This window comes from Rhinolophus ferrumequinum, chromosome 9, assembly GCF_004115265.2.
Source record: "Rhinolophus ferrumequinum isolate MPI-CBG mRhiFer1 chromosome 9, mRhiFer1_v1.p, whole genome shotgun sequence".
Taxonomy (NCBI): domain Eukaryota; kingdom Metazoa; phylum Chordata; class Mammalia; order Chiroptera; family Rhinolophidae; genus Rhinolophus; species Rhinolophus ferrumequinum.
The window spans coordinates 35,834,513-35,862,421 of NC_046292.1; the positions used below are offsets into that span (position 1 = coordinate 35,834,513).

The following is a 27,909-nucleotide window of genomic DNA, read 5'->3' on the forward strand; positions in this document are numbered from 1 at the left end:
TCCGCAGCAACCCAAGGCCCCACGGCCCCTCATCTGGCACCCAGCCACTCTTCAATGATGCTCCCTTTACCATTGGTCTAATTCTCCCCGAATAAACTGTTTAAATTCCAGGAAGACCATGTTGGCCATGGTCAGTCATGTTTACAGGCAATTGGCACCAACTCTCCTTCACACAGACCAACCTGGTCCATATAGCTGAAGCCAAGCCTGGAGTCCTGCGCTACACAATGTGGTCTGCTGGTAAAGAGCGGCTTGGGGAGTTATCCCAAGGAGGGGGTTTGAGCAGCCTGTGCAGTACAGTGGTGAGTAAGGAGGTAAGGTGGAGCTGAGGCAGGCCTTCCTGGGGCTGGTGAAGGGGGGAAGGCAGGTGCGAAGAAGTTTGGGTAGGCAGCAGTGGGAGGATAGCAGCGGAATAAGAGAAAAAGGGTGGGACACTCACGCTGAGGCAGGAGACTTCCTTAGGGAAGCAGGACACCAGAAGGCTTCTAAGCAGGGAAGTGAGGATCCTTAATTTACAAGCAAATACCTAGGGAAAGACTTATCCCTAAGCCTTACTCTTCTTGACTGTAGGCATAGGAAAGAATCATAAGTTCTGTCTCACCCAACATAGGAAACAGATCCAATTAGACCATTGGTAAAGGGCAGCACCTACCCCGCCCCAAACCCCGCTTGTCACACAATTGGCCTTGTCATTGCCTGCTTAGTTAGCAATGAAAAGCCCTTCAAAGCCCTCCTTTTTTGACTCCTTGGGAGAAAAGGATCTTTTTTTTCTCCTTGGGAGAAAAGGATCTTTGGGTTGTCCAACCCCCACCCCATCTTCATGCGACTACCTCATTATCCCATTTCGCACACATTTGGATTTCTCTCCTTAGAATGCCCCTCCCTTTCTCCAGGCCCCATTTTCCTCAAAGCACACCCAAACACACAAGCACCATCCCCGGGGCTATGCCTGCTTGTTCAGCTCACGATTCACTGCCTCCTAGGAACCTTCCCTGACCCCTGGGCCAGGTTAGGCATTCCTGCACAGTCCCACATCCCTCTGCTGTCCTGTATCACAGCACACTTCACACAGCACCTTTGTACTACTGCATGCATATCTCCATGGGGACAGAGGAATCAGACTCAGCACCTGCACTGCAAGAGCTCAAAGGTAAGCAGAGCATTGAAGAGCAAGATCAAAGCTAGAGGGTGTTTGGGGAGCCCAGAGAAAAGAGCAGTCAATTCTAACTTTGGTGGGGTAGGGGTAATTGGGGTGTAACAAGAAAAGCATCCTAGAGATGTTTAGGAATCGGCTGCATCTTGAAAGATGAATCAGACTTGGACAGGCAGGCATGTGGCAAGGTCAGGAGCAGCACACTGGGAACCATGGAAGTGACACAGGACCAGGAGTCAGAGTGCTCAGCTCTTCCTCTGACTTACTTCGTGACTTTGGACAAGTCACTGCATCGCACTGGGCCGCAGCTTCCCAGAAACTGATGGAAGGGGTTGGACTAGGTGGCCTCTGATGGTCTTTTTCCTGCTTATTCCTGGACTCTCAGCCTCCCTTACATTTTCATTGAGTCAGCTAATATTTATTGACTACCTGTCACCATCATGGAGCACAATGAGGATAAAATGAGGGGCCAAACAAGTGTTTGTATACAGCTGGGGGGTGAGTGCCGTCAAGGTCAGTTACAGGCTGTTCTAGTCCAACTGAGGACCGAGGATGCCCTGATACTGTGGCATCTGAACGGAGATCTGAATGATGAGGCAGGTTTTTCCCATTGTAAGCGGCAGGGGGTGGGGGGGGTGGACTGGAATGTACAAGGAGCCAGAGGGAGAGAGGAGTGAGGCTAAGCTGCAAGTAGCCCAGTGATTCAACAGTGGAGACGGGAGTGGGGCTGAGGTGGCTGTGATGCAGAGACCCAATTGCCAACGGCCTTGCAAGCCACAAAAAGGACTTTAATCTTTACCTTAAGAGTAGTGGGAAGAACCTACATTCAGCCAATGGCTCATCTTCTCTCAGCCTCAGTTTACTCATCTATAAAACAGGGATGATATGTGATTTCACTTATAAATGGACTCTAAAGAATAAACAAACAAATGAAACAGAAACAAACTCATAGAAAAAGAGAACGTTTTGATGGTTCCCAGATGGGCGGGGGGTTAGAGGGAAGGATGAAAAGGTGAAGGGATTAAGAAGTACAAATTGGTAGTTATAAAAAAGTCATGGCGATGTAAACTAAAGCATAGGGAATTGTCATGCAGGGTCTCAGCTCCTGCTCCCCACACGAGAACGCAGGACATGGTGAGGCCAAAAAGGAACACCCACGGAGCCATAGACAGGGGAGTCATACCACCATACTCTCGCTGGTGGCTGGGTTGGAGATACAGGAAGCAGGAGCTGCAATCTGCCATCCACTTCTCTGCCAACCAACCCACTTGCTAGCTGCAATCCGCACTTGCTAGCTGCAATCCACACTTGCTAGCATAGCCACGGCAGTTATATTAGTGGCTAATGGCTAACCGGTGACAGCTGATGGCCACCCAGCCACAGCTGATGGCCATCTAATAACTGAGCCACCACCTTTCCATATGAGGCCGAGAGCCTGGAAAGTGCTCTCTGGGACTCTGTCCCCACAGAAATATAGTCAATAATATGGTAATAACTATGTATAGTGCCAGGTAGGTACTGGTCAGGGGAATCACTTCATAAATTTTATAAATGTCTAACCACTATGCTGTACACCTGAAATTCATGTAAAATAATATTGAACATAAACTGTAATTGCAAAATTTTTAAAGGGAGGAAAGATAAGAGGTTCAAAGTTGCAGATATAAAACAAGTAAGATCTGGGGATGTAATACACAGCATAGAAACATAGTCAATAATATTGTGCTAGCATGGTACAGTATCAAAGGATGCTGGACTTATGGTGATCACTTCTTTAGCATAGGGAATATAATTAATAATGTGGTAATAACTATGTATAGTGCCAGGTGGGTACTGTTAAATAACTATGATATACACCTGAAATTAAAATAATATTGTATGTTAGTTATATTTTAATAAAAAATCTTTTAAAAAGAATAAATAAATAAAAATAAAATAAGGATGATAAAGTACCCATCTGATATGGTATTGAGAGAATCAAATGCATTAATATGTATTAAGTGCTTAAAACACAAGCTGGCATAGAGCAATAATGATATAAATGTTTGCTATTAGTATACTATCATTATTATTCATCTAGTTAATTTTTACACATTCCTCAAATTCAGCACAGATTCAGTCGCTTCTGAAGCTCCTTCCCTGACCTCCCAGACCAGATTATGCACTACTTCTCTGGGCCACAAGGCTCTGTGCTTCCCTTCTCACCCTGCAGAGTAATTTGCTGTTTGCTTCTCTGACTTTGCCCCTAAACTGTGAGCTCATCAAGGGCAAGGACTGTGCCTTATTTATCAGCACAAGGCTGAGCGGGAAAAGAATGTCAGTGACGGTGCTCGGGTATGGTAGGCTGAATAATGGCCCCTCCAAAGATGTCCACATCCTAATCCCTAGACCTTGGTAAAAGGAATTTTGCAAATGTGATTCAGTTAAGGATCTTAAGATGGGGAGAATCCTGGATGATCCAGGTGGGCCTAATGTGATCACAGGGTCCTTATAAGAGGGAGGAAGGCACCAGGATCAATTAGTAGTAGATGTGATGATGAAAGCAAAAGGCTGGGGTGACATGAAGAAGAGCCAATGAACCAAGGGATGCCGGCAGCTTCTACCGTTGTTTCCCCGAAAATAAGACCTAGCCGGACAATCAGCTATAATGCGTCTTTTGGATCAAAAATTAATATAAGACCTGGTATTATGTTATATTATATTATATTATATTATATTATATTATATTATATTATATTATATTATATTATATTATATTATATTATATTATATATTTGTCATGCAAGGTCTCTGGTCCCACTCCCCGCACAAGAAGACAGGACATGGTGAGGCCAAAAAGGAACACCCACGGAGTCATAGATAGGGGAGTCATACCATTATAGTCTCGCTGGCGGCTGGGTTGGAGACACAGGAAGCAGGAGCCACACAATCTGCAATCTGCCATCCTCTTCTCTGCCAACCAACCAACTCCCTAGCGTAGCCACAGCAGCCATATCAGCGGCTAATTGGCTAACTGGTTACAGCTGATGGCCATCTACTACCCGAGCCAGCACCTTTCCACATGAGGTCGAAAGCCTGGAAACTGCTCTCCTGGCTCTGTCCCCACACTGCACCCCTACAGGGTCTCGCCTCACAATCTACACGACAAGCGTCTTCTGTGAGGAGCCCTGTGCTGTATTAGCCTATAGGCACCTATGGGCAGAAAGAAATAGTAGTCTTAGGAACCAACAATGGTAAATGCCTTCCATCTGGGAGGATACATGCTAACTTTTTGTCTTGGGAAAGGAGGGTCACTGCCACTGGCACCTTTCCCAATTTGTGATACCAGACCTTTATGGCAGTGGTTGGGGTCCCTTGCATAGTTTCAACATATAACAGAACAGGGGACCCCATAATAGGCCATAGCGAGAGCACATAGATTCCCCGCAAAATTGTCCCGGCTTCGGTACCTCCATATACCACAGTCACTTGCGGTGGCCACTCGGCCACCATCGCTGGCATCACTTTCAAGTCATGGATCAAACCAGCCCCCCATGGGGCTATCAGGCCCAGCCACTGACAGTGGGGGTCTTTGACCCCCCAGGGCCAAGTCCATGTCTGACGTTCCCCTGCTTTCAAGCATGTGGGTGCTGGCAGCAAAATGTTTCCATTTCTGCCATAGCCTGGCTTTAACAGTCTCACTTGTAGTAACCCGTAACTGAAAGAGCAGCCGTTTGATGTAGCAGAGCTTCTACTGCTGCGGGGCCTCCCCACGCTGGCCAGAGAGCCATCCATGTCCTCCCACCCCTCCTTGGGGGTCCAACTCCTGAGAACAGTAGCTACCAGGTACCACACACTGTGTGGGGGCCACATGTCCTCCTGCCCAGAGTCAGACACCATTCCTACCTGACCGGAATCCTGCTCGCCGCGCCAGGCATCCGATTGGGTGGAGGCCTCGGGGTAAAATGTCAACAGCTCTAGGAGCCCACGGCCGTAGCAGACCACCAAAAGGAAGACGACGCTTGCTTTGACCAATAGGGCGGCATGCCATCCGGAGGCTTGAGAGGACCTCCAATTCACCAAGGGGTCACATTTCTCCCAAGCAGATCACGTTTCCTGCTCTCGGCGCCACTCTTCATGGGCTTCCTGTGACTGAGTGTTCCTACGCACAAACTGCTCCACCATCCTTCGGACAGCTTTGGCCAGCACTATACCCTGCTCGCAAAACTGAGCTTTCATACATATAAACTGCTCCATTACCCCTTTGAAAATTCTGGCCAGCATCACACCTTGCTCGCTGCGCCATGTGTCATACAGGGTCTCTGGTCCCGCTCCCTGCACAAGAACGCAGGGTATGATGAGGCCAAAAAGGAACAACAACAGAGACATTAGATAGGGGAGTCATACCACTATAGTCTCGCTGGCGGCTGGGTTGGAGACACAGGAAGCAGGAGCCACACGATCCACAATCTGCCACTGCTTCTCTGCCAGCCAACCAACCCTCTAGTGTAGCCACGGCAGCCATGTCAGTGGCTAATTGGCTAACTGGTTACAGCTGATGGCCATCCACTACATGAGCCAGCACCTTTCCATGTGAGGTCAACAGCCTGGAAACTGCTCTCCTGGCTCTGTCCCCACAATATTATATTATATCATATCATATATCATATCATATCATATTATATAAGACTCGGTCTTATATAACACCCGGTATTATATTATATTATAGTATAGTATAGTATATTATAGCCAGCATTATATTATATTACATTACATTACATTATTTTATATTATATAAGATCTGGTCTTATATTATAGTAAAATAAGACCGGGTCTATATTAATTTTTGCTCCAAAAGACGCATTAGAGCTGATTATCCGGCTAGGTTTTATTTTCGGGGAAACATGGTAGAAGTTGGAGAAGGTAAGGAAATGGATTCTCCCCCGAAGCCTCCAAAAAGAACACAGCCCAGCCAACAATTTGATTTTAGACTTCTGACTTCTAGAACTGTAAGAAAATAAATCTGTGTTGTTTTAAGCCACCAAATTTGTGATGATTTGCTACAGCAGCACTCGGAAATTAATGTACCAACCATGCATGAAGCAGAGGTTAGAAAGAAGAGGATAATCCAGGATAATCTCCCCATCTCAAGACCCTTAACTGAATAACATTTGCAAAATTGTGGGGAGTAGCTAATGCTCAGGCCAGGACATCCCTGAACCCCTAGCATCAATGAGAGCAAGGGTGGTGTTTATGGTGGCCCCTCTGCCCACCGTCTTAGCACACCTTATCAAACTAAGCCCTCCAGAAGCAAGATGCTACCACCATTTTAACTTCATCCCTGGATTCTCATGACTTGTGGATGGAGAAGGGGAAAAAAAAATCAGTGGATCCAAAGATATCAGTGGATAGCTTTTCTGAGCACCAGAGGATACAGGTTGGAGTATGCAGTAGAGTAATGGAAAAAACACTGGCCCAGGAGACTGGGTTCAAGTTCCAGCTGTGCCACCAATTTCTTGTGTGATTTTGAACAAATGATATACTTCAGATCTGCTCCTTCTCTTGTGTTCCATGTCTCAGTTAATGGTGGGGAACCAGGGGTATTCTTAAACTCCAACCCCCTTCCCCCGACCAATCAATCAATGACCAAACCCTGTCAATTTACCTCCTGAAAATTTTTCAAATTCATCCCCTCCGCCCTATCATCACAGCTGCTTAAGTCTTATCATATCATAGTTTAAGTCTTATCATATCATTCAGAGACTACTAAGTGGATAGTCCAGCGATGAAAAACTACTAACTTCTCCCTGAATACAACACAATGTTTGTAACAATCCTATCCATATTCTCTTCTTCCTTCCTAACAGAGCTGTGATTTTATTAGGGCATCAAAATACCTAGTTACAGAACATATTTCTGCTTTCCTTATAGTTAGAAGTGGCCACATCACACATCTCTGGCTAATGAGATATAACAAGATCCTGGCCAAGCTTCCAGGAATACTCTTTAAAAGAGCAAACTCAGCTGACACACTATTTCCCCTTTGCCATGGCCCTCCTCCCTCTCTTCTTTCTTCCCACTTGGAATGCTGATATGATGTCTGGGGTAGCAGGTGCTATGTTGCAACCATGAAGGCAACAGCCAAAGAACATGGATGGCAGATTAGAAATATATGAGGTGCCTAGGTCCTCAATGGCATCTCTAAGCTACTATAGCAGCTCTGGATCATCTCTTCTGGACTTCTTATTACCTGAGAAAAATACACGCTTTACTGCAGAGCTTTCCAACCAGTGAACATATTCTATTTCCTCAACCTTCTGAGCAGCCAGGTGGGGCCCTGGCTGTTAGATCCCCCAAGGCATTCATATCTGGCCCCAAACCCTACCCTATAGGGACAAATATTTTTATATGTATGCTACTATAAAAAAGTTAGACAAGGTTACCTCATTGATTTAAGCTTATTACTTTGTCCCATTTGCCATTGACTATGCAAAGCAGCCCTCAGTGTGACCATGTCGATGAGGCCCACGTTGGTCTTCAGACCGACCCCAGAAGCCCAATGGCCCTCTAAATGCCTGCTGTCCCCACGGCTAGGAGTTCCATCCCCACCTGCCTCCAGACAGTCATTGCTGTATTGCAGCCCCCATCAGTCTGCCATGTACCCATCTAAGGCTCCTCTTGGCTTACCCATCCAGCGACACTGACCTATCTTTGACCTCCGATGATCCTTGGGGCCTCAGTTCTTACCACTCCACTGATGAGAAGATCTCAACATCTTTCCTCACCTCCAGGTCTCCAGGGCTCATCTCTCTCTTGTTTGCTTTCTTACTCTCACTCATCTTTAGGGCTGCACCCTCCCTTTCTCTTATCCCACTTTGCTAGAGAAGGAACAGTTCTGATATGGAGTTAATGACTTAGTTAAAGTGGGGTTTTTTTAATTATTATTTTTGTCCTGGTCAGAGTGGGCTAAGAAGAGCTTTACATGATGCTCACAACGAGTGCTCCTGATCTTAGAGCCTGTTTGCTAGCCTGGTTGTCCGTGTCAGACTCCCTCTTCACTCACAGTGATGTTTTCTCTCGGGACCCTCTTGTCCTCATTGTAATCTGGCTTCCAATGCCCCCTTTCCCATGACCTCAATGCCCATCGCACCTGCTTATATGTGTCCGAATGTCAAGTATGAATAATCCAAGTTCTTACGGGGTCTATACCTGGGAATGCAGGCTAGATACTAGGAGGGCATGGGATGTATGTACTTAGTCTCCTGCCACAGAATGAATGCTGAAATTTTCTAGGCCTCAGTTTCCCCATTTTTAAATGCAGGAGCAGGACTACCGGACCTCAGCTTCACTGGTCTGACACATGGAGGAAGCCCAGGGGCAGGCTAGAGGCCCCAGAGTACATTAGAACCAGTCTAGGAGCCGGGAGAGATATGAGGGGGAGAGGAAGTTTGCAATCAGGTGCTAAGTTTTCACTGCCAAAAAATTTCCCACAAACAAACCCACCCCAGCAAAGGAAGCTACTGTCTGCTGGCACACAGCAGAAAAGAAGGCGGGCACCGGGCCTCATTAATCTGGCAACTGTGGGATCAGTTGCAGATACCCCCAGCCCACCCACTTCTCACCATCTGCTGCTGCTGCTGCCGCTGAGCCGAAAGCATGTGGCTGTGGTGGGAGTCCATCCTGAAGCCAGCAGAAGGGCCTAGACCCTGGCCTATGGGGCAGCCTTAGCAGCAGGGACCCGCATGTTCCCTTAAGGCCAGCCTCAGGCCCCAACTGGGCCTCCCAAACCCCATCCCCACCCTCAGTGCCCTGCCATAACTCTCCACAAATCTCTGCTTCTTTGGAAGCAAATGAGGGAGAAGCCCCAGCACCCTGAACAAAAAGTAAGTAAGTAAGTGGCTAAACGGCGTTCGATGAGAGCCTACCATGTGCCAGGCACGCGACTTATCTTATTTACTGCCAACCCTCACTCCAAAACTAATATGTCGCAATCCTCGATGATGTCAATATGCACACCCAAGTTCCTTTCAATACTCTGGCTTCTCAATTCCTCAACCTCTGCTTCTCCTTTCACCTCATTACTCCCTCCCTGCTCATACCTGAGGCCGTATTATCTTAATTTCAATTTCAAACCTCCCTTTGTCAGTGCCTACTGCCTGTCCTACTCCCTTTAGTACCCAGACTCAAAATAACCCTTCAACTTCCTGGGACCTCCAACTCACTTTTTACTGTTCCTTCCTCCCCCCGCCCACCCACATGTCTTCACTCCCCTTTCTACCCAGTTTAAATTCCATGCTCACACATCTAATCCTGCCTTTGCATGTATTTTCACTTTCCTTGCCCCTCCCTTATTTCCCTGTATTCTTTTGGCTCAATCAAAGCTCTCTCCACCTACTCTGCACCTGCACTTTCACAGCTGAACATGACAGGAAAAAAATACATATTAATGATGGCCAGGTTCCCTTTAAATTAGTGACCACTAGCCTCACGTGGGCCCTAAAACTGCCTGAAGGTCACACTGTATTTCTCTAGTTTACTCACTCTCTCTCTCCTAGATGACATTTTCCTGCTTTCTCTTTCTTCAGACCTCCAACACCTCCTCCCCCATCTTCATTCTAAAGCAGAGACTCTGCTTCTGATTCCTACCTTTCTCGCCATCTCAGTTTCTTCCTTGTCTTTTTGATCTCTAAAGTTGGAGGCTGAGTCCTTGGACCTTTTCTCTGACTACATTCACTTCCAGGATCACTCTTTGGCTGTGGCTTTTAATATAATTAATTCTCAGATGACTCCCAAATATATTTCCAGCTCAGATCTCTCACCTGAACTCTGGAGACATATATACGGTTGGTTGCGGAGTTGACATCTCCACCTGGGTGTCTAAGGGGTATGCCAAACTTAACATAACAAAAAAACAATTCCTTTTTACCCTCCATCCACCCATCCTCATCTCTTGCGCATTTCAGCAAATGCCAGCACCATCCTTCCAGTCTCTCAAGCTAAAGTGAGTCAAGTGCAGTGACACTTAACTCCATTTGTTTTTCTTCTGCCCCCTAGACAGTCTCCCCTTCATGCAGAAATTTGTATCTGTTTTATTCACTGATATAACTTCAGCTCCTGAAAGAACGGCCCTTAGGAGCTGTTCAATAACTATTTCTTAAATAAGGAATAACTAATTTAATGACTTAGGTGCTAAGTCATTCGTCCATCTGTTCATTCAATAAATAAAATACAATTGACCCTTAAATAACACAGGCTTGAACTTCACGAGTCTACTAATACTCAAACTTTTTTTTCAGTAACTATACAGTCAGCCCTCTGTATCCCTGGGTTTCATTCATATCCACGGATTCAACCAACCACCGAAGAAAAATGAAAACACTGTTTTCTTTTTTTCAAAAGATTTTTATTAAAATATAGCTAGCATACAATATTATATTAGTTCCAGGGTACACCATAGTTATTCAATATTTATATACCTAAAGAAGTGATCGCGATAATCCCAGCAACCATCTGACACTGTACTATGTTATCCCAATATTTTTTATTATATTCCCTATGCTGTATATTACATCTTCATGACTTATTTGTTTTATACCTGGAAATTTGAACCTCTTATTCCCCTTCACCTTTTCCCCCCCTTTTTTTTAATTTTTCAATTACAGTTGACATGCAATATTATTTCATATTAATTTCAGGTGTACAGCATAGTGGCTACACACATTTAAAAAGCGATCCCCCTGACCAATCTAGTACCCACCTGGCACTATATATAGTTATCACATTATTGACTATATTCCCCATGTTTCACCCTACATCCCCATGACTACTTTGCAACCATTAATTTGTACTTATTAATCCCTTCACCTTTTTCACCCTGTCCCCCAATACCCTCACATCTATAACCCCAATAAATCTAGTACCTGTCTGACACCATACATAGTTATTACAATAGTATTGACTATATTCCTCAGGCCATGCCCTACATCCCCATGACTACCCAGCAACAACCAATCTACTTCTTCCCCCTTTTCACCCATCCCCCTAACCTCCTCCCATCTAGCAACCATCAAAGTGTTCTCTGTATCTATGAGTCTGTTTCTGTTCTGTTTGTTTATTTTGTTCTTTAGATTCCACATATAAGTGAAATCACACTGCATCTGTCTTTCTCTGTCTGACATACTTCACTCAGCACAATACCCTCCAGGTGCATTCGTGCCACCACAAATGGTAAGAACCCATTCCCTTCCATAGCCGAGCAATATTCCATTGTATATATGTACCACCTCCTCTTTATCCATTCACCCATCAATGAACACCCAGGCTGCCTCCACATCCTGGCCACTGTAAATAATGCTGCAGTGAACATATGGATGCACACATCCCCTGGAAGGAGCGTTTTGGGTTTCTTCAGATAAATACTCAGAAGTGGGATTACTGGGTCCTTCTTTGTCTCTTGTTATAGTCTTTGTTTTAAAGTCTATTTTAAAGTACAAGTATTGCTACCCCAGATTTGTTTGTTTGTTTGTTTCCATTTTCATGAAATATGTTTTTCTATCCCTTTACTTTCAGTCTTTGTGTGCCTTTCAATCTGAAGTGAGTTTCTTATAGGCAGAATATGTAAGGGTCTTGTTTTCTTATCCATGCGGCCACCCTGTCTTTTGATTGGAGCATTCAGCCCATTTACAGTTAAAGGAATTGTCGATTGATATGTAGTTATTGCCATTTTATTATTCATCTTTTGATATTTTCTTCTTCTTTTTCTTCTTCTTCTCCTCTTCCTCCTTCTCTTCCTCCTCCTCCTCCTCCTCCTCCTCCTCCTCCTTCTTCTTCTTCTTCAAAAGTCCCTTTAACATTCCTGGTAATATTGGTTTGGTGGTGATGAATTCCTTTAGCTTTTTCTTGTCTGGGAAGCTCTTTATCTGTCCTTTGATTCTAAAAGATAGCTTTGCTGGGTAATCTTGATTGTAAATCCTTGCTTTTCATCACTTTGAATATTTCATGTCAATCCCTTTCATGGGAGCCCCCTTGTAGGTAACTAACTGCTTTTCTTTTGCTGCTTTTAAGATTCTCTTTTTGTCTTTAACCTTTGCCATTTTAATTATGATGTGTCTTGGTGTGGGCCTCTTTGAGTTCATCATGTTTGGGACTCTCTGCACTTCCTGGACTTGTATGTCTATTTCCTTCACCAGGTTAGGAAAGTTTTCAGGTCATTATTTCTTCAAATAAGTTTCTAATTCCTTGCTCTCTCTCTTCTCCCTCTGGTATCCCTATGATGTGTATGTTGGTACACTTGATGTTGTCCCAGAGATCCTTTAAACTATCATCATTTTTGTAGATTCTTTTGTCTTTTTTCTATTCTGATTGGGTGTTTCCTGCTACCTTATCTTCTAAATTGCTGATATAATCCTCTGTTTCATCTAACCTACTGTTGATTCCCTCTAATATATTTTTCATTTCAGTTATTGTATTCTTTATTGCTGACTTTTTCTTTTTTTGTTTTATGTTTTCTAACTCCATTTTTATCTCTTAGTTGAAGTTCTCCCTGAGCTCATTGAACACCCTTATAACCAACGTTTTGAACTCTGCATCTGGTAGATTGCTTATCTTCATTTTGTTTAGTTCTTTTTCTGGAGCTTTGTTCTGTTCTTTTATTTTGGGACATGTTTCTTTGTCGACCCTTTTGGCTGCCTTCTTGTATTTGTTTCTATTAGGTAGAGCTGCTATGTCTCCCGGTCTTAGTAGAGTGGTCTTATGTAGTAGGTGTGCTATGGGGCCCAGTGATACAGTCTCCCTGATCACCTGAGTTGGGTGCTTGGGTGTGTCCCTTGTGTAGGTTTGTGTGTCCTCCTGTTGTAATTGAGCTTTGGTTGCTGTTTGCACATCAGTAGGAGGGAGTGAACCTCAGGCTGATTGGTTGTAAGGACTGGCCATGACTACAGAGGAGGAGCTGTTGTGCAGGGGCTGACCCTATGGAGCAGGATTTGTTTTAGCTGGGCTCTGATGGCTGCCCAGTCTGCCCTTTGAGTGTGTCATCCTTGGAGGCGGCCTGGTGTTGCTCCACTCTGTCTGAAGTTGACCACCCAATGTGCAGGCTCCAGGGCTTCCTGGGAGGGACCCCTGCTGCAGACCATGTTTAGCCGAAGCTTGGCCCTTCCTGGGGCCACCTAGAATGAGCCTCAAAACGATCCGCAGATAGGGAGGCCAGATGGCTCAGTTGGTTAGAGCACAAGCTCTGAACAACAGGGTTGTGGGTTCGATTCCCCCATGAGCCAGTGAGCTGCCCCCTCCACAACTAGATTGAATACAACGAACTGCCACTGAGCTGCCAGAGGAGCGGCCGGATGGCTCAGTTGGTTAGAATGCGAGCTCTTAACAACAAGGTTGCCGATTTAATTCCCACATGGGATGGTGGGCTGCACGCCCTGCAACTGAGATTGAAAACAGCAACTGGACTCAGAGCTGAGCTATGTCCTCAACAACTAGATTGAAGGACAATGACTTGGAGCTGATGAGCCCTGGAGAAACACACTGTTACCCAATATTCCACAATTAAAAAAAAAAGAAATCTGCTGACCGCAGATAGTTGCCACCTGAGCTAGGCTTGGAAGTGCTTCAAGAGGCCAAGCCACAAACCAAGACTGGCTGCCACTAGTGCCAGGATTGAGGCTGTTGAGCAAGAGGTATGGGATACACAGAAGGCAGACGCTGCTTGTTTGGGGTTTGTAAACTTTTGCAAGACTTTAGGAAGTTTGCAGTATGGTCCAATACTGGCCTTTGAATAGAAAAGCCACTGAAAGCAGTTTGGGTGTGCCAGAAATTTGGGTGGGGCAGGGCCTCAGAGAATCACCAGGGTGGAGGAGACAAACAGTGTTAGCTAGGTTGATGGAGACACCAATATGGCAGCTGCCTGCATCTGAACACCTGGAAGGGGGAAGAGCTCAACAAAGAAACAATGGATTCTTCTAGCACTTCTGTCTGGAAGAAAGCTGCCCCTCCAGCCATTATCCTATAGCCAGACAACTTAGTTCCTCCCCGTATGTCCTGAGTACCTTTCAAGCTGCTGCCCCCACGCTGGAGCTCAGAGCAAGTGAGTCCATCAGTAAGTAAGTCTGTGTGTGGGCCCTTTAAGAGGCTCACCAGGGACTCTAGCTTCCCTCGGTCTCACTCAGCCATAGTCTTCAATGGTTTTATAGCTAGAAGTTATGAGGACTTCTCTCCCTGGCACTGGAACCCTGGGCTGGGGAGCCTGGTGTGGACTGGGACCCCTCACTCCTCCAGGGGGGGAACCTGTGCAGCCAAGATATCCCCCCAATTTTTAAGGGTCTCACGCAGATGTGGGACCATCCCATTCCATGTCTCTGCCACTCTTACCAGTCTCAATGTGGATTCTCCTGTATGTACTTAGAGGTAGAACTTCAGTTCAGCTAGACATCAGGTGATTTTCATTGATGGTTGTTCAGTAGTTTAGTTGTAATTTTTATGTGGTCATGAGAGGAGACAAGCATAATGTTTACTTACTCCGCCATTGTGACTGGAAATCTGGAAAACACTATTTTTGACTCATAGTTGGGAACCACGGATGTGGAGGGCAGACTGTATGCATTGCTCTGCACCATTTTATATAAGGGACTTGATCATCTGTGGATTTGGGTATCTGTGGGGCTTCTGGAATCATTCTTCCATGGATAAGCATAACTAAGTTTTAGGGAAGTCAGAAATTATACGTGGATTTTTGATGGCACAGGGGTCAGTGCCCCTAACCCCCACATTGTTCAAGAGTCAACTATAATTACAGATTGTGGTAAGGGCTGGGAAGGAAGGTTTTATGGAAGGAAATAACAGGGGTTCTACTTAGACAGGGTAGAGGTCTCTTCCCTGAGAAAATGACTTTAAAATGAGACCTGAAGATGAGGAGCCACTGTGGAAGAGCCAGGCAAAGAACATCAATGCAAAAGCCCAGAGGTAGGTAAGAGTTTAATGAGTTCTAGGAAACAACAGATGGCCAGAGGGGCAACAGAACCGTGAGGAAAGGGACAGAGGTGCCAGAGACATGAGAGAACTGGCCAGATCATACAGGCTGTTGTAAGGAATGTGGATTGTATTCTAAGGTCACTGATTTCGTTCATCTTTGCAACTTTCTAAATAGTGTGGAGTAATGTTAAGACCTGAGGATTTAGATTCCTGTTCTGCCAGGCTTATGCTACATAACCTCTAACAAGTATCTCTCCCTCTCTGAACTCCACATATACAATCTAGGGATAACCATTTCCGACCTGTTTACCTTGTACCATTGTCTTTAATTCAAGTGATTGTTAGCCAGGGATTGTTAGAAGTGTCATTGCCAGAGCTTCAAGGACATTTTTTTTTTTTTTGAGTATGTAATACCTTTGCTTTTAATGTGATTTATTTACATTACATAATTTATTTTTTTCCAATAAAATTAAATTTTATTTGACCCCTTTTCAAAAACACATTTCCATGTATTGATATGGCACACATTCCTGCTATTTTAACAATTGGATGGAATTTCATTGTATTGATACAATGCTTCTTAATAAGTAACATTTTGGCTATTTTCAGATTTTTTTTTTTATTCCAATAGTCATTTTTTTTATTTTATTTTTTTAAATTTATTGGGGTGACAATTGTTAGTAAAATTACATAGATTTCAGGTGTGCAATTCTGTATCACATCATCCATAAATTACACTGTGTGTTCACCACCCAGAGTCAGTTCCCCTTCCATCACCATATATTTGATCCCCCTTACCCTCATCTCCCACCCCCCAACCCCCTTACCCTCTGGTAACCACTAAATTACGTTCCCCAGATTAATTTTCAAAACCATGGCCATCCTGTGGTCACCGACTGCCCTCCAATCCCCTCACCCTCCCCCCCACCCCCCACCCCTCCCGCCCATCTAGCAACCCTCAGTTTTTCCTCTTTGTCTCCAAAACTGTTTAAACAACTTGTTAAAGACATGGACCAAGGAATAGGGAAAGCTAGAAATGGTTTGCATTTAAAGAGGTTAAATATGGTTAAAGGCAGCAAGGGCTGTTTTGTTATGCTGTAAGTTAAAAGGCATTTCCTAGCAGTGCCTGAGGTTTTCCCAGCCAAGATTCTTGCTAAGTCCCTGCCATTTCAGAAGGCGAGTTGAGAAGTAACCTACTGACAGAAGTACACCTGGAGCCTGGAATCCTGTCCCATTAAGGCCCCAAACTTGGGGCTCACTTTGCCTCCCCCCACCCCTGCCTTGGCCATTAATCCTCACACCACCTTCTCCCTCTGCTAAGGCTTGCTGAGCCTCATCTCTGTGTTCAGGGAGAGTAAAATATAAACCTAATGAAACTGTAGTCACTGATACCTTGAGGTCAGTACAGCCCCAAGAAGAATTACGAAATAAGTAGCACACCTCAATCAGGCTGGCCATTTCCATGTGCCTTGGTGACTTAAGAGAATGAGGCTGGAGTTCCAGGTCACCATTGACTGAGCAGAGTGGTGGCTACAGGTAGCTGCACCTCCTCATCCATCTTCAGACAGTTGCCTAGGGCTGCTTAAGGGAAACTGAGGTAGTTCAGGGAAAAGAGATAGTTTCACATGCTAATATGGCCAGGCCTGGCCCAGGCATTGAGTCTGAAAGCTCAGAGCAGAGATAATAATAATGACTGCATTTGCACGAGTACAGACCAGGAGTGAGGGGCTTTCATACATTCTCTATAATCCTCCTAACACCCCTTTGAAGTACATAGTATTTTTTCCATTTAACAGTTGAGGAATTTGAGATGCAGAGGAGTCATGTGACTAGTATGTGGGGAAGTTGGGGTCCTGGTCCAGTCTGCCTGACTCCAAAGTTTATGTACTCTTTCTACTAAGTCTTACTACCCCTCCCAGGGACATTTGCCTCCTCCCTCCTCTTACAGAGCCTGAGGGAGAAAACATCTAAAGCACCTTTGCCCCTCACAGGTGGAAATTTAAGAATAGTTTATTGTATTGTTGGGAGGATTCAATGACTTAGAACACAGGTGAGCGCCCGGTGAGTGCCTAGGAAATGGTTGTTCCTACTCATCACTGTCATTGTCCATCACCATCATCTAACCAAGGTCCCTTCCTATGCAGCTTGTGCTCTATGCTCAGGAAACCCAAGATTATTCATCTCCCATTGGGGTGAAATCCTTTAGCTAAGACAGTAATTCTCAAAGTGTGGTTTCCAGACAAGTAGCATCAGCATCACCTGGTAACTTGTAAAAAATACACGTTTGCAGGCCCCACCTCAGGACCTATTCAGTTGGAATTTCAGGGTGGAGCCCAAAAATCTTTGTTTTAACAAACTTTGCTAGTGATTTTGGGTCATGCTAAAGTCTGAGAATCACTGAATAAAGCTATCTATTCACTACTATAACAGATAACCACCCCCACCCAGTGGCTTAACACATAGAAGTTTATTTCTCATTCATACAAAGTTTTAATGGATGCTCCTGATGGGTAAGAATCTCTCCTCCAAGAGGAAATTTGTAGACCCAAGATCCTTCCGTCTTGTGGTTCCACCATCCCCTAAGGTCTTGGACGTGTCTGCATCTAGTCACAGACAAGGAAGAGAGAGAGCATCACATGTTAGAGGTTTCTACGGGGCCACACTAACCGCAAGAGAGGCTGGGATTGCAGTCAAGCTATGTGCTCTGGAGGAAAAGGAATTATGCGGAGAGTTTGGTGAACACAGCAATGACCAACATCTGGCATACGAGACCCTCCATGAGCTCACCCCTGCCTACCTCTACAGATTCATCTCATGCTTTGGCAACTTTCACTCTGGAATCTCAAAGTCCTCAAAGTATTATGGTACCCCCAGGAATTCTATGCCTTTGTGCATACAGTTTCCCCTGTCTGGGGTGTTCCTGCCTCACTGTCCCTCTCCACCCCCATTCCCACTCTCATCAGCTAGTGAACCTACTCAGGGTCATGCTTTCTATAAAGGCCACTCTAGTCCTCCCTAACTCTTGGCCCTGAAATAGACCCCAGTGGCAGTTCTCCTTCCCTTACCTACTCTTCCACCCCACCCACCATACACTTCTTAGAATTATGTCTGTCTCCTCACTGCAGTGTTAGCTCCTGGAAAGGAGGGACAAACTGCACCACACCTGTATGTCCACAGATTCCCAAAATAGGCCTGACACAGAGTTGGCCTCAATAAATGCTTGCTGAATGAATTGATGAGGGAGTGACTAAAAAGAAACTCTGTGCCAACAAGGGCCAGGCAATTTCAGCAGCAGAACTATTCCTGCAAACACTGGACAAGGAAAGCATTTCCATTTGCAAGTGGCACATCCTCTCCTATCACTGGAGGGAAGAGCTGGAGCCTACAGCTAGACCTTCCCACTATGAGGTATTTGAAAGATGTGTGCTAGGGTGATAATAGTGACAGGAACAGAACTGTCATTGGGACCTCTCCCAGGGGTCAAGAGGGCTGGAAGTAGTGGGTCAGGAGAGTCAAAAATGTGAGGTGTAACTAGTGGGAGTGGTCAGGAATTCTCCCATGGTAGGTAGTACTTGGCCATATGGGAGGACCTCTGGAATTGGGTGATTTGCCCACCTCCACAGCTGACCAAGAATCTATCCCTTCCAACTTCCTCATTCCTTATTTTTGGCCAGTTTTCATTTGTTCCTTCATCTTTTCTAGAACTTCTGATATGCTGCATGGCCACCCTTCTCCCAATCCCACCCCAGATATGAGGTATGATCAAAAACTACAGTGAATGTTTAAATTTTAAAAAATTTTATTACAGTAAAAGACACATTGCCATTAATACCCCTCAAAATACTCCCCCTTGCTTCAAACACACTTATCCCATCATTCTTGCCACTTTCTGAAGCAGGTCTGGAAGTCCTCTTTCAGGAGTGTCTTTAGTTGTGCTGTCATGGCTGCCTTGATGTCCTGAATCATTTTGACTTTGGGGAAAAGCCAGAAGTTGCTCAATGCCAGATCCGGTGAATAAGGTGGATGAGGACAGACCGTAATGTCTTTACCTTACAGAAATTGCCATACCAGAAGCGATGTGTGACATGGAGAGTTGTCATGATGGCGGATGATTTACGGCACACTTTAAAACACACCTTCTCTCAACCGTAGCTCATGCCCAACTGACTACATCAAACAAACTGAAGCTTGTCACACACTGTTACTAAGGTTTGACACGCCACTTCCCGTATTGAAGATCCCCATCTTTCTGTCAGATGGCATTAGGCAGCAGTAGCATTCACTGTAGTTTTTGATCACACTTCATGTACATGCACCAACTCTCCTCTAAGGTGACACAGAAACTGTGGAAAGAGCATAGGTTTGGGGTCAGATCTAAGTTCAAATCCTGACTGCACCACTTACTGACCTTGCAACAGTCGATTTCCTTGTCTGATAAAGTAGAGAAAAAAGTATCAACATTAATGGCTTGCTGTGAGAGTCAAATGAGGAAATGTATGTAAATCACACATTGTGGATAAAGATAGCAGGTTTTGTTATGGTGACCTTATTATGACCATGTGTCAAATCTTCCCTAGACTAAAGGGTCCTTGATGGCAAGGACATGGCTTCTTGTGAATACTGACTCCCCAACCCAGCATATAGGGCAGTGTCTGGAACCTAGTTGCTTAAGAAATATTTGTCAGTGAATATAGAGTTTTGTTAATATTTAAAAAAAGATCCTGGGGCGGCCGGATGGCTCGGTTGGTTAGAGCACGAGCTCTTAACGACAAGAGTGCCTGTTCAATTCCCACATGGGATGGTGGGCTGCGCCCCCTACAAGTAGATTGAAAATGGCAACTGGACTTGGAGCTGATGGGTCCTGAAAAAAACACCCTCTTCCCCAATATTATCCAATTAAAAAAAATTTCAAAAAAAGATCCTGATACATGGCAAGTAACACAGACACACCAATCTAAAGCTTGACCCATCCTCTCTGAAACTGGCATCCAGTTGTCACCATTTTTATACACACTAAGATTTGGACACGTTATTGAAATCCTTCAAAGTGACTTCCCCCCAGCTGTCTTCAGGCTGCAATGAGATGCCAAAGATATGTCTTCATCACACAATTACTAAAACATCCTTCTTCTTTTATTTTTTTCTTCTTCTTTTTTTTTTTTTTTTGGTGAGGACACTTGAAATATACTTACTAATAAAGACAACTAACATTCTGCTTTTACTTTTATTAGCATTTATATGATGTTAAATTTATTCCCGGGCCATAAGTTTTTGTTTCTTCAGTTTCTTCTGGGAGATCTTTTTCTTCTGAGCAGCCTCCTCTTCTGGCTTAGGAACAATCTGCTCTTTCTCAGTTAGGACCATCTCAGTGTAGCAGGGAAAGCTCATGTGTGGATTAACCCACCCGTGAGCTTTGTTAAGCTCTGCGCCGCACCCTGGGAGCTTTGTTCACCAGAAAATCTACAGCTAAACCCTTAAGTTCAGCATTACTCTCTGCATTTTTAAGTTTGTGCTGTGAAAATTCTGCACTCTTTTTGGGCCACCGACCCTGCGTCCAACCCCACTGTTTGTCCTGGACACATGTCCCAACTCCACCATTGTAACAATGGAATGGTACACATGGCTTTTGTAACGTGACATCCTTTAAATACTTGGTGGTTTTTCGGATATGCATACCCTTGATGGCCTGGGAAGTTTCACGAGTGTTCTTAAAATGAGCCCGTAGATTTGAACCTCTCGATTTACATGATTTTGTGGGGTTCCCTGGGTCAAACGAATAGCAAACCATTTTCAGAGGTCACCTCAGGCCATTTTCAGGAAGGGCTAAAACATCCTTCTTGAATTCCTATTTTGAACCATCTGCCTATGTTAGCTGGAGTTTGGGTTTAAACAGAAAGAATGTGGGCTCAGATTAGGTTGAGTTGTATTTGGGGAAGAGAGGAGCAGATAACTGGGTCCCTTCCACTTGCTAAAAAGAACTTCTGCTGACCAGAGAACCCCCAGGTAAGACTGGGCTAGTCAAATAAAGCAAGTAACACAAAAGAAACTTAGAAACCTCTTAGGAAAGAAAGACAAGGTCATGGAGCAAGAGCCTGAGAAGGCCTCACTCCAGCTAAAAATCCTTCAGTGTCTCTGCAGGGCCTTAGGACACAGGCCAAGATGCTTGGCTTATCATTCAAGCCTTCCAGGATCTGGCCATACCTCCAATCTCTGCAAACTGGTCCCTTCCTCCCAAATGTCACCCCATCCTTATGAGCCCCATAGACCTGTGGACCTTAGAGCTCTTCAACTTCTCTATTGACCAGGGCCCAGTTTTATTACTTCTCCTGTTCAGTGACCTAGAGTAGTCTGGTCTAGTCTATCCATCAATAAATATTTATTGCGGACTACTGTGTACCAACATGCTTCTAGAAGCTAAGGATAAACCAGTTAACAAAACAGATAACATTCCCTGGCTTAAAGGAGGAAACAGACAATAAAAATGACCACATAAATGAAATACAGTACTTTTCTTTTTTTGCTAGAACTGGTAAGTGAAAGTGACAACACAAAATTTGTGTTTATTTCAATGTATAGCTTTTGAAGCATCTTCCTTTGATGTTCTAAAGACTGAAGGTAACACCCTGTACTTTCCTCTACCATAGCACTGAAACCATTAACTGATATTTATAGCACATTACATTGTCCTTTTGACTAGATAGGGAGCTACTTGAGAGCAGGGACAGAGTTTGATTCCCATGAAGGTACTAGAGACTATAGTATCTGCTGAATGAATGAGGGAAGAATTGTGCCAATTCAGGGCTGTTTGTCCACTGACCCCTCGTAAACCCTTCTCAACACTTTTCAACTCTTCAGTTATTTTCTGCCCTATAAAGTTGCTGCTGCTCTTGCAGTGGGCTTGCTCTGGTTTCTAAAGGGGTCTACTAGGGATAAAATCCCTTTGAGCTGAGATCCCTGATGGCATTATAACATCCTGGAAATAAGCATGGCTATTTTTCAACCCAACTCCATGAAAACAATTACTGTAAGAGTCATTATCTAATGAGCACCTTCTATTACCAAGCACCGTGCTAGCCCCTTAACATAAAGCATCTTTGTAATAAGTAAAAAGTTCTCCTTGTTAATCTTCACAGTGCCAATAACCAAGAGAAATACATGGAAATTGCTAGCTGCTATCAATATTACTGTGTCTAAAACTACCGTTTTCTCCTGCATTAGAACAATCTGAACATTGTTAGGCAAAGATATCGAAGCAATTTTAAAATTATTTGAGTCATGACAGAGAGACTCACAACTGTAATATTTACCTTTCAATTTCAGGTGAGGATGTTCCCAGAGATGGAAGATGTGACAAGTCCCTGCATCATGTGAGCATCAGAGAAAAGTTCCCCTGACAAGTCACGTGCAGAGCCGGGAACCTCTAATTAAGGAGAGGATTAATTTTATCTTCCCAGTATTTCTGCCAGGGAAATGCTCTTAGGTTTGTAGAATGGGGCAGCTGGAAGGGTTCGTTAAGGCCTCCTGCTTAGCTCCTTTGACTTATGGATGGGGAAGTAGAGGCCCAGAGAGCAGAAGTCCATCCTAGTTGTTTAGGTTACCTCCTTACACTCCCCACCCCAATCTAGAGTTTATTGAATGAACAAATGAACAAAACTGAAGGAGGTGTCTGGAGCTTGATTTATGCATTCATTTATTCAGTAAATATTTATTAAGTATTCACCATTTTCCAGGCACTGTTCTAGGTACTGGGGATACAATAGTAAACAGAGCAGACAAAAATCTCTGCCCTCTTGGAGCTTACATTCTAGAGAGAGGAGACAGACTCTACGTACATTACATAGCCTGTTAAATGGTCATAAAAGTTAAAAGAGCACAAGACTCATAATACCAGTATGAGCCAGGGAGCTGTGTCCCACACAACTAGACTGAGAAACAATGGCTTGAACCGGGGAGGGAGTATAAATAAATAAAAATAAAAAGTTAAAAGAGCAAAGCAGGGAAGAGATAAGGAGGGCCAGTGAGAGAGGAAGTGGAAACTTAAATAGGATTGTCAGAGAAGGCCTCACTTAGGAAGTGACAGAAGCAAGGCAGGGGGTGTAGATATCTGGTGGGCAAAATCCAGACAAGGACTAGCAACTATAAAGGCCTGGTGTGTCCAAAGAACACTGAGGAAGTATAGATTTTGGGTTGAGTTCAGAGAGATAATTGGGGGCTGGGGAGGGGTGCACCATACCCTGAAGATTCTGTACCATCAAGGGCTGGCTTCCTCTCATATTCATTCTTCTCTGTACTGTTCCCTTGCCCTCCGGCTTCTGGCTAGTCTTCAGCAATGGGAGGTACTGACAGGAGATTAGAGAGAGGGAGGGAATAAAAGTCAAGTGTAGCTCCCACTTGCTATCATTCAAGTGGTATATCTAGAAGGGGCAACAGTTCCCCATGGCTTCAGCTCCCACAAGACAGGCCTACCATAGTTTTGACTCTGGTGGGGCAGCTCCAGCACTTGGGGTCTAGTAACATGGCCTCCGCCATTATTCCTGCCTCCCTAGGGGAAGTGGCAGCCCCCTTCATTTGCTAGTCTCAGAGTTGCCTCACCTTCCCTTGGTTGCTCTTTCAACTCTTCTAATGCCTTCGTAACTAACTCCCTGTATTAAATGATCTCCGCTAAATTACCTGGTGTGGGTTGTATTTTCCCAGATGGGCCCTCACGGATATGGGATCCATAGGCTCTGTAAGACTTGAGCTTTTACTCTAAGTGACAGGGGCAGTGATTAGAGCATTCAAGCAGAGGTTCATGAAGGGCCTTAAAAGCCTGGATGAGGCATCTATATTTCCAAAAGTGTTTCTTGAAGACATTTGTCCAAAGTCCCACAAAATTTGTGATTGAACGGATCCCAGGTGCCTGCTTCCCTTCTCTCCACTCAGTGTTCAATAAGTGACATTGAAGACCCAGAAATACCAAAGACAAGGACAGATATTTGCATATTCTTAAGCAGTTTGCCCAAGACTTCAAATCTTTGCAGACCTTTGGAGGTCAGGAAGGGAGAGGACACCACAGAGGAAGGTTTGTCTCTGATTTCCCAGGAGTGCCAGCGAGATAAAGAAGAAAAGATAGCCCCCGGGGAGCCCTTCCCATATCCTAGGCACCCTGCCAGGCAATTTCACATCCATTGGCTCATTTAATCATAAGAACACTATTCAGTGGATAGTATTATTTTTATTTTGCAAACAGAGCTTCTGTGTTTCAGAGAAATTAAGTAACTAATCTAAGGTCACACATCTTCCTATTCCATTGACAAATGGATCAAGGATCGGTATAACCCTTCAAGGTGGACATAAAGGCAATGGAATGGAGGAGTCTTTGGGCAAATTCATTGGACAAGAGGCCAGGTCTTTGGACTAAAAGTCATTTTGCCTCTCAGTCTCAACTTTCTCATCTAAAGTAGGAATAATATCGATGATATCCTTTTCAAAGGATGGTTCCCAGGGTTAAACTAAGCTATTGCATGATAAGGGCTTTGTATATTTTAAAGCTCTATATCAAAAGTTCTTAACCTATATCAAAAGTTCTGAAACCTTCCATGCTTGAGGTTTGAGGTCCATGAACCCCTTAAAGAAGAGCTAAAATTTATATATGCAGGCATAGATCTGCTGATTCCACACACAAAAAAATATCTGACTTTCCTCATTCCTCTTTTATAGGTAAGAATCTTGCTATGTGGATGGTGATTCTATTATTTAAAGAACGGGTTTTCCATTCAACATGGCTCCCAAGTGTAAACCAACTAACTACTATGTAGACTATGTACTCTGGACTTTCGAGGTTATTCAAGGGATTTTCAAGGACAATTTTTATTACTTGTGATTTTTGCCTCACAGACTGTCTTTAAAATCCAACCCCTGCATAAGATGTGACTCTTCTCCTTGTGAATTTGTGGCAAGAGGGTATGGGATTCCCAGTAGCAGATTCTCGAAGGAGAATGTAACCCAAAGTTGGTTGGGGAGCACCATTCAGGACAAATATTGCAAATCCTACAGTGTTAATAACGGTGAACATGCTATGATAATTGCCATTATATAGACATTTACTGACCACCTACTTTGTGTCAGGTATAATTCAAGAGTGAATTAGACAAATCCATGTCCCCACAGGGCTCATAGTGCTGTGGGGATAACAAACCATATGTAGTTGGCAGGTTTCTTGGAGGAGGTGGGATATGAGCTGGAATCTAAAGGATACTAGGAATTTTAACAGGAAAAGTTGACAAAAGGGCCTGCCAGGAAGGAGGGATATCTTGGGCAAAGATATAGAGTGGAGAAAGGGCCTGCTTAGAGAATGCACAGCTGTGACTGGATACAGCCCGAGATGTGGGATGAGCAGGGATGAAGCTGAAGACAGAAGTAGGGCCTGGCTATGGAGACATTCAGTGTCATCCAGAATATAAACTCTCCTCTCTGTCCCAATTGCCAAAGTTCATTCAGCCCTTCCTTTCATTCATTCATTCCAGCATCAAATACCTATAGATGCTTTGGGAGAGGGAAACCCTTAACCTAGGGAAAGGCAAGACCGACTTGGATTCTTGTACTGATTCGTCTGTCATCCAGCTGTGTGACCTTGGGCAAGACCCTTCCCTTCTCCGAACCTCATTCTCTTCATCTAAAAATGGGAATAGATATACCTGCTAATACTACCCAGTGGGGTGTTTGGCACTTAGTGGGAACTCATCTCATGTTAGTTAAATTGGGCTTTTGGAGGGCATCAAATGAGGTAGTAGATGGTCAAGTAACTAGGAAGAAAGACCAAAGACAGACTCGAAGTCCCGCATTACTGTCGTGGTCAATGACCTTGAGCAGGTCTTCCTCCATCTGGAGGCAGCAGGTTCGCAGCCCTCTCCCATCACACCAAGCTCCCTCTGCTGCAAAGGAGACGGAGAGAGATTCATCAATCACCTGGGCTGATGCCAGACATTGGAAATCTCCCAATGCATGCTAATGCCATTGACCTTCACTGAGACGTGCTGGAATTTCAGACAAGCTTATTTGACTCTGATTCACCTTTGGAGAAAAGAAAGGTTATATTATTGATACGAAGAAATAGCAGGAACAAAAAATCATTCAAACCACAACAATTCTCCCCAGGCTTCAACCTTCACAACTTCTGTTTAAGTTCAGGTGACATACCCTCTTAAAGAGGTCATCACGCCTTCATCATCCACTCGCTTGATTACCAAACAAGTGAACAAATGGTCACTTTGAGCAGACCCGCAGCCAGGCCCTGGGAGCACCAAAAGAACACAGAGCAGACCCTGTGGTAAAGCTGCCGGTGTAGCGGCAAGAAAGGTGCAGAACCATGGACACAAACAGCTGCACACATTAACGTGTGATGGGTCATAACATGGGAAAGTCCAGTGTATTGTGGGAGCCAGACAAGGGAACACCCACTAGCTTGAGGTGGAGGTTTTGCAGATATTAGGCCATGTACAGGCTGGGCCTAGCTACAGCCCCAGGGCTCCCTTTCATTGCGTCTGCACACACCATGCCAACAATGTAGCAGCCTTTCTTCTGCACCAGGCTACTTCATGCCTCCACACTCATGACAAAGAATGCAAGAATAGGACTTGGGAACCGAGGAGTGCAGCCTCTTCCTATAAGAGAGTTCAGACAAGGTCCTCTAAGGAGATGCTTGAGCTGGCTCTTGAAACAAGAAGGAGGTCTCCCAAGGAGCTGTCCAGGGCCCTTGTGTAGCACGTGGGTAGAAAAGGAAGCATACAAAGTTCAGTTCAACTGGAGCGTAAGATAAAAGTGGGGGGGATGTGGGAGTTGACACGGGAGGCAAGGTCAAGGTGGCTAAGGGCCTTGGATGCCAGGCTCAGGAGTCAGAACTGTATCCTGTAGGTGACAGGGAGCCCTTCATGGTTGTAAGCAGGGCAGTGACTTGGGCAACCACCACAATGACCCCGGGACCCTTGAAATAAGTTCAGATGAGGCCAGGCTTCTGTAAACTGATAGAGAGAAAGCTGGAATCTGACCCAAAGGAAAGAACGTGCATTCCAAGCCCCAACAGAGCCTCAGCCAGTGAAGCAGTCCCTCCCCCTGCTAGCCCTCAAGGAGCCTCGGACTTCCCAAGGTCACCCTTTCCTGATGATCTTTGATGTCTCGAAGCATTTCTCCTCCACACTGCAAAACAATCACCTTTTGGCAGGTTCTGCGCCAAGGACAGATTTGATGGCGAGCAAATAGCCCACTGGAGAAATAAAATGCTTGTGTTTCTTCAGCAGGGAGAGCTGTTGGGTTTTTTATTATCATTGTTATTATTTTTCTCTGAGCTGAACAAGTGACAGGACATAATAATATCATTTATTCTTACTTGCTCTTGCAAATCAGAACTTTTTAATATTTTTCTTTCAAATGAAAATGCCATTTATCATTATCAAATGAAGTGCTAATGAAAACAACATGTAGAAGAAACACATTCACACAGCAGAGCATGATGGAGCACCTTGTCAGCAGTCCATAGTCTCGCCGTTAATTTGATTTCTGCCAAAAATCACTTAAGTGAGACTTGAGGATTTTTTTTCCCCCTTACTGCTCCAGGCCCTTCTACTGAGGCCTGTTTATTCCCTTCTACCGGGAAGGCTCTAAAATCCTGAGCCAGTTTTCATCTGACTTTTAATGGAACTCCCATTGATTGCATGAGGGATGTTTGCATGTCGGGGAGTGTAGGGGGTTATCCTTGCCTGTTTGTGTGTTCCTGCTCTTTTGGCTGCTGGATTTTGCCTGTGTCCTTGTTTAGGTATGTGTGTGTTTGT

At 44.6% G+C, this 27,909-nt stretch overlaps 1 long non-coding RNA gene and 1 pseudogene across 1 annotated transcript; one reads left to right on the forward strand and one right to left on the reverse strand.

Moving 5' to 3' along the window:
- The first annotated feature begins 126 nt into the window (after positions 1 to 126).
- LOC117027296 (uncharacterized) lies at positions 127 to 27,909 on the forward strand. Its single transcript, XR_004423889.1, has 3 exons — positions 127 to 302; positions 22,424 to 22,470; positions 24,803 to 27,909. It is a non-coding gene; the product is annotated as an uncharacterized LOC117027296 (long non-coding RNA).
- Positions 20,354 to 20,891, reverse strand: LOC117027295 (60S ribosomal protein L17-like; annotated as a pseudogene).